Source organism: Eucalyptus grandis, chromosome 3 (assembly GCF_016545825.1).
Source record: "Eucalyptus grandis isolate ANBG69807.140 chromosome 3, ASM1654582v1, whole genome shotgun sequence".
Lineage (NCBI taxonomy): Eukaryota > Viridiplantae > Streptophyta > Magnoliopsida > Myrtales > Myrtaceae > Eucalyptus > Eucalyptus grandis.
Window position 1 is genome coordinate 3,696,355 of NC_052614.1, and position 8,227 is coordinate 3,704,581.

Consider the following 8,227-nt stretch of genomic DNA (forward strand, 5'->3'; position numbering starts at 1 on the left):
ACAATGTCAAGATAATCACCAATTCTCACTCTCTCACACATTTTTGAATCCCTTAGTTTCTCAATCCATAAGCCAAGTCTACATTGCGTTCCTTTAAGGCATTTGAATTAACGTAAAAATTCATATGTTTATAACCATCACTCAAGAAGTACAAGTAATAATTCTATAGGGTTCTTGACTTATAAACCCAAAGATGATTGTACGGTATTTCTTTTATAAGGATTGACATTGATAGTCCCATTTGTCAAGCTGTTGACCAAGCCTATATTACTGTCCCAACAAAGACCTCTTAGATTGGTAAAATCGTACCACTTACGAGAATACTTGAACTCTTGTTGACATGATGATAGTGAGATGATGTGATTCTTGTAAATCATGCATTAATGGTTAGGATAAAATAGCATTTTCCATGAGAGTGAGTAGAAAGCCCTTTTGAATTGATAGTCCCTCATTTGACATAAAAATTGTTAAATAGATTTGTATTGCATGAAAGTGTTTTAGTGATATCATTTTTTTTCTAAAATCATAAGAAATAAACTTTCCCAGATTTAGTCAAATTGGTTGGATATGGGTTAAGAATTTTGCACTACGATAAATGGGTCATAAATAAACAAGTCTACTTTGTGGTGATTGTGCATCTTTGACTATTTTTCCTCTGGACAGAACATTGCTTTGCCCCCTTCTTCCTTTAGATCTTGCCTTGAATGGACCATATATGCACAATACTTCTTTTTGTCTTGTTCCGATTTTAAATTCTTGCTTCTCATGTTAACCCAAATATGTGGTCATTCATTTTTGCTTTATTTCTTGTTTTAAAGCAAAAATTATCCCCATGTGTGATGCTTCTTTCTCAAGCATACGCTTCCATCAAAAATCTTTTTTTTTTTTTAATAATAGTAGCAAATATGCACTGCTGCTACCAATCCACGGCCACTTAAAAGATAATGGGCAGAACTTGATTTTTTTTTTTTATAGGTTTAGTCCAATTAACTCAATTAAGCTTAGAACTATTCACTAGAATCCTTTGCCGCCGGTCCAATGCAAATGCATTAACTAAATTATATGATGAATGCTCTTAAAATTACATGTTACATAATTTAATTTAATATTTTTGTTCAAGGATTGGGGTCGCTCTCTAATATTTATATGTAATAAACAACTATATCTATCAATACGGAGTATAAACCACGTTCCAACAAAACTTGAACCTTCAGCAAGAGAGAGAACCAGCTTTAAGGAATAGAGGGCCATCTCATAGGCCGTGGGCCAAGGTCGAGCGTTTGATGGAATTGGGCTGCTGGGCGGAGGATGATCGAATTGGAACTGGTTTTTTCGATGGGCTGGAGAGTGATGGGCCGAATTGAGTCGGCTCTAATTAGACCAAATTCAGATGTTAATGGATTCCTTTAGTTAAATAGAATGGTTAAATAATAAAGTGAATACTTAGGAGCACTTTACATGTCATTGGGTCAATTGATCATGTCCCTTTATATAAAAGAGGAAAACATAGGATTTTGACAGGTTCTTCACCATTGAAGCCTATTCTACCGAACTTTCTCATTATACATGTTAGATATTTTTAAGAAGTCATCTTTTGTTCCTAAATTAACACACTTTGGGCAAGTTGTTGAAATAACAATAAATACTTTCATTGCTAAGACATTAAAGAATAAGAGAAGCTAATACATGCATGTAATGTCCTCTGGAAAATGCTTTGAGAAGCATCTATCTTTTGTTATATTGTCTCTGATTAGACGATAAGCAGTAGCAATAATAGTGCTTACATGAGAAGAGAATGAGGGGGAAATTATTATCGTCTAGAAGTACAAAGTTCAACAAGTAAAAAAATTTGAAGTTTAATACCTAAAGTTGTTGAGGCATGTACCTCTCTACACTTACATTTGTAAAATTGATGTTTGTCACTCATCGGGGCACCCTTTGTCTACATGATTAGAAAGTCCTTGTTCTGCAGACAGCGTGCCTTGCTCATTGTTTATATCATCATTGTTTTGGCCGATATCTCTTGACAGCCTCAGAAGGAAGTTAGTGTTTTCCAAAGTTTCAACGGCTGCAATCTCATTGTCGCCATCATCCGTATTTCTATCTCTAAATCTGGCTTTCTCAAAAGTACGAGAGTTGAGGTCTCTTTCGTAAAATATTCTTCCCAATGTAACAAATTTCTCCCGTAATGAACCTGAAGGACTTGCAACGACATGCCAGTTTCTTGTGACGAACATGACCATGAAGATGAGGAGAGCTAAGACTGCAGTAGCTCCAGCAATCAAGAATAGGCCCCAAAAACTGTCAAGACCCAAGCTGTTGGAAGAATCCAGGCAGTTGGATTTCGATGGAAACCATGTATTTTCGATTTCCATTATTTTAAGCACTTCAGTATCATTAAGGATTACTCGGGAAATATCAGGTACTAGCGGAGACCCTTTGGGGAAAACCTGCAAACGAAAGGCAAGACATGAGAGTTTTCAAACAAACAAAATAAATAATAATCCTAGTAATAGGAAATTTTGAGGGTTTTCTTTTCGGAGCTAAGAGATTGAGGACTTACAAAGCCAAATCCAGCACTTCTTAATGTCGGGATCATGGTATATCTTTTGCAATATTGAGAAACGGCAAGTTTAATGTAGGGGACTTCATCGAATGCTGCCGCAATCCCACCCTTTTGACTTCCCTTGGAAAGAAGCACATCGCATTCTTCTGCGGACTTATAAGATATAAGTCTGGAATCATTGAACTTCATTTGCTTTAGCATTCCATAAACGAAAGAGTTTTCCAAGTAACCCACATTTTCTCCACTCTTAAGGAGCTTATCCACATCAACCACTGTAGGTTGAAGATTTTGCACCACCAAAAGAGAGCTCAAGCTTGCCGTATAACATTGCGTTAGTATAAGTACCACGAAAACCCACACGATCACAACAAATCTGGCTAGGTTGCTTAATACTCTCTCCCCTGCAATCCAAATTGAGGGAAAGCACCTAAATTATCCAAGAACAATATGTAAATTACAATGTTCAATTGATTTTTTAAAGTCAAGGGTGATTACTTTGTGCAAAGACCATGATTGAAAATGAGAACCAAAAGCTCGTGCCAACTTGATGCCCGGCCGGACCCTGGAAATCTTCATTAATTTGGTGTTCAAGAATCCACACGACGAATGCTATAAACACAAAGAAGCATCCGGTTGTTAACCAAAGGTCCCAAGTGAGTGGCTTCAAGAAAACCCAAGCATTCTTGCCCTTGCTGTCCTTGTATGGCACAAGCATTGCGACCCCGGTTCGGTGTATGGTGTCGTGAAGTCCACGTATAGTGATCTGTTTGCAGTGATTGTTATATCACCCACGATTCCATCGTAATTCTATTCCAACAAAAAAAAAAAAAAAAATGGGAAAGTTTCTTTGTCAACGACATGCTAGCATAGTAAGTTTCAGCAAGTATTCCAACAAAATCAAGCACTTGCTCACCTGGTAAAATACTTGATCGATCATGTCGTCGTAACTGCCCATGCTACTTCCATTGGAAAAGGCAAAAGGAATAAGGTCATAAGCCACAACATAAGGCAATTTATCTATCATGGCTTGAAAGATGTCGATACAGTATCCAGTGACTTTGGATTTATTTGTGCTACGATCAGGAATCACCTGCACAAATTGATTGAAACCGTCCTTCACAGGGACTAAAATTTTCAGCCTCTTCCCATTTGTGGGAATGTCCCATCCCTTAGGAATAGAGGTGGAATCTCCTGGCCATATTATCGATCCGAGATTACTCTTCGAAGTGGAATATTTACTTTTGCTGAATGAATACAAATATCTTAGCAGCCCATTTTCTTGCGTCCAAAATCCAATCCCTCTTGCTGCATGTCCATTGATATTAACAATCTGGAATGTTGACCACTCTAGCTGCCCGTGAACGAGTCTAAAATTTCCAGCGAGGCCCGTGAATGTCGTATTGGTTAGTTCTTGGAGAAGTTTCGGACCACTTTTAGAGACCCCAATAATGTCGAGATCTGTTGTATCTATTGAAGCATTAAACATCTGGAAGGTAAAATTAGCCACACCCATTTCCTCGACAGCCATTGCCAGAGCCTGAGCAGCGTCATAAGCCCAGTATCCGAAAATGTTCAACGTAGGATTAAGGATGGATGGATTGTCTTGTTGGAATTTCATCTTCCATCGGACCATGAAGTTGTTCAGGTTTGGTGTGTTCGGGATGTAAGTGTTGATGCCCAATGCTCCTTGCATCGAACTAGTGACAACAGATGAATCCACAGAAGTCAATTGGTCAGCCATTCCATTAGTCAAGATCCACACATAACCTTCACTCATCATTCCCACCTCTTTTGCTTTGAAAAATAGCCGAGATCCGAGGGTAGGTAACATGTGCATTATGAAGACCCTCGCTTGCATCATCATTAACTTGTAGAGTTCCTCCAGGATTTGACTGTCCGTGGCCAAAGGAGGGATGAGGCTCCTATAATACACTCGTGTGTCGACCTCTTCCAAAGCATCCGTAAGAGAAGGTATGATGCCTTCTCCGAACTCATTGTCCACGTATATGAGGACCACTTCTCTCCAGCCAAAAGCTTGCACGACTGCGCTTATGGCATTCACTTGCGATGAGTCATTTTGCGCAGCTCGAATGAAGTAAGGACTCCGAATGGAACTGAGGGAAGGACCAGTAGCAGAAAAAGAGATGATCGGCACATGAGATTTGTTTCCAAGGTGAATGATGAAGTTTGCTTGCGATGAACGTTGAGGTCCTATTATGGCTTGGACTTGCTTATTCTTTATTAGATCAAGTGCTGCAAGGGTGAAAAAAAGATGGAGAAACAATAACAATATGACACATAATGGAAATTCTTATTGTAAAAGGCATGGTATTGATCAAAAGCCAATTAAAACTTTATGCGGTATCATAGAAATATAACGTTTAAGAAAAAAGGAAAATAGAAGTTTGAAGTTGGATTATAATTATTTACCAGATTGCAGGCTTTCGTTGTTGGCTTTGATATTCTTTGGCATATGATATTGCATACCGATCAGAAACTAATCTTTCATGAAAGTAAATTTAGAACAAAATAAGAGTGGATAAATTGGCCTAGACAGATAAGTTGATTTCTTTATTTCATGGCATCAAAAATTCCACTCTAGAATCCAAGCCCCATATTGCAATTGTATGAATTTTGTGAGGTCAGACCTATGTGAAGTTTTATTATATATCAAGCCTCTCGGCATCCACTGCTTTCATGCATTAACAATTATTTGGTGGAACTGGAAACCTTAGTTGTTTTATTTCCTCATTAATGACGCACAACTTCCTTGGAAATAAATCATTGGCTCAGCTCGAACAATCTTGTTAACCATGATGTTTGGGTCAAATGGAAAAATAAATCAGTAAAATTATGTAGAGATATGCACCATATACATATTTTTTCCAAAGAAAATAATTTGAAATGATCTCCATCAGCCTTCCCCCTGAAGTGGCTATTTTCTACGTAGTAAGTATCGTTTGCAAGATCATTTCTAACAAGATTCACTATGCAGACATAGTTTGGTAGAATATTACTACATTTATAGTGGGACAAGAGTCCTAAGAGAGCTATATATTCTTCAAAGAATAGAATAGATGATAGTAGTCCTACCATACCATCCAAGACCATAAACAAAAATCCTCCATTCACACGTTGTTATCAAGATCAAATTTTGTATCCATAAATCTATGTACATTTGTGTATTGGTGAAATACAAGATAATAGAGATGGTGGACTTCTCAATTCTAAGATCAATGAGATAAGTGCATTAAAAATCTTAGATATTTTTACGAATGTGTAATTGAGTTCTAAAACTTATTACGAAAGTATAATTGAGTCTTAAAACTTCAAAGAGTGTAATAAGTCCTAAAAGTTGTTACGAAAGTGTGATTGAAATCCAAATAAAAAAAATGGTTCAATTAGATCAATTTGATAAGTTTTAGGATTTGATAGTGCTTTTTAAAAGTTTTAGGATTTAATTACATTTTTTGAAGGTTTTATAACTTAATTACAATTTCATGATAAGTTTTAAGATTTTCAATACATTTATCCCATGATTAATTGTTGACCGACCGTAATACAATACTATTTCAATGGTGCCGCACTCTTCAAACCACAAAGACCAAAACCACAAGAAGTATCTCTTTTAAGCTATTACAATTGGATAAACCACCCCCTTAGGGAAAAACAACCCAACCACGCCCCCAACAACACAAAACTCCACCCCTCCGGAGGGAAGTTTTATCTGGCAATAAATTAAGAGGTTCAACGGTCAAATGTTACTCTTAGTGACCAGTCTTGTTATGAAGTCCGCGTGGCGTTGATTGACCAAAACCCACGAATCCCCTCCACTCTCAAGCTAAGCTAAGTGTCAAAATGCCGGTGTCGTAGGGGTGTGCATGGTCCGGGTGGGCGGTTCCCAATCTAGAACTGGGAACCACCCATTAAGAACCAGTTCCGAAAATTTGGAACTGAGATCCACATGTTAGTTGTATGGATCCACCCAAGAACCGGACCGCGGTCCGGTCCGGTTCCAGTGGGTCCATGAAACCAGTCTCACAATAATAATAATATCATTTTCTCGAAAGCTCCGATCTTGACGGGAAACAACTTTGGTTTTCAACCAAAGTTGTTGGTTCTTCGCCGCCCGACCTATTCTTCTTCTCCTCCTCCAACAGCCTTGCTTTTTCACGTGCTTGTTTTTGCCCACCAATTGCTCGACGTTTTGTCAAGGTGTGGTTTGGACTTTTAGCTTCAGTGCCTCTCCATTTGGTTTGACTGGAGATCAACGCCTCTCCATTTGGTGCACTTTGGACTCTTTTTTTCCCACTTTAATTATTTTTTTTAATTATTTGATTTGGGTTTGTTATTTTGTAATTTTATTTTTTTAATATTAAAAATTAATATATTATTTTAATATAATCGGTCGGTTCGGATGGGTGGGTGGACGGATCCGCCCATGGAACCAGGAACCGGACCGGTTCCCTTGAGAACCACCTGGTTCGGGCGGTTCGGGTGAATCCCGATTCTATTGTACACCCCTACGGTCTCATACGACCGAAAGACCTGGGGGATTATATTGTTACCCTCCTCATTCCCAATGTGAAATAGATCAAATTGAATGTCCAATACCAACTTTTTGTTCGTCTTTGATTTTATTAGAAGATGATAACGACTTCTTTTTCACAATGATCAAAGCCCCCTTGGAGATAATGCACTAAACAGATGTTTAGTGCAAAATTAACGTTGGTCGTTTCTTCCGGGAGCTCTGGAAATTGGGGCTTGAGAATCTCTGCTGTGAGAATGCATATAGCTTTGAATGGAACACACATTATTTTATCGTGTCCTTGAAAATTTAACCGGGAATTCTTCTCAAATGAAAATGAAAATTTCATAAGATTGGCAAACACCTCATTATGAACAATAATTAGATTCATCTTAAATCGCACGAACAGCTGCATAAAGTACTTCATCCTCTATGACCAGTCAACACGCCACAGAGAGAGAGAGAGAGAGAGAGAGAGAACCTGCGGCAGCAGCAGCAACCTCATCTCCTTTGGAATCTCTAACATTGAGGACCAGCCTAGTCTTGTAGGAAGGGTTTGAAGTATAGAAGTCAGAGAGAGAAAGGTTAATGCAGCTCAATCCCATCTGACCCACCCACGTCTCCAGATCAAGAACCACCCCAACGTTCACCAGGATCGTTTGGGCATTATTGTTACCGCTCTGCGCCAAGGTGATCTGAGGGCCCTCCCTGAAAGTCGTGACGATTGTGAAAAAGGCGAGAGCCAAAAGGAGGAGCTTTTCAGCATTGGACGAGACTCTTGGAGGAACCATTGAAAAGGGTTTCGGGAGAAGGCAAAGCGCGCGTTTTTTGCATGAGAGAGAGACTTGGAGGATACGACGACGATGTATTTATAGTGGGGAAAAGCATGGAAATCCCATTCAAGGGTTGCTCACGTGGACGGGCCCCATAACTAATTTGTAATGGGAAAGCAGTACGAGGATGATGAAATGGGAAGCCAGACATAAATTCAATTTTTCTCCCCATCTCAGTCTAATCTTGGATGTGATTTTGCCTTCTTACCCCCGACAAAATGCCAGAATAAATGCTTCTCCACGCGGCTTTGAAAGAATGCAAGGAACCTTTTCCTTACGCGGATTTGAAAAAAAGATTGC

At 38.8% G+C, this 8,227-nt stretch overlaps 1 pseudogene; it reads right to left on the reverse strand.

Annotated features, from left to right (window-relative positions):
* Positions 1-1,919: 1,919 nt before the first annotated feature.
* LOC120291416 lies at positions 1,920-7,885 on the reverse strand (annotated as a pseudogene).
* Between the last annotated feature and the right edge of the window lie 342 nt (positions 7,886-8,227).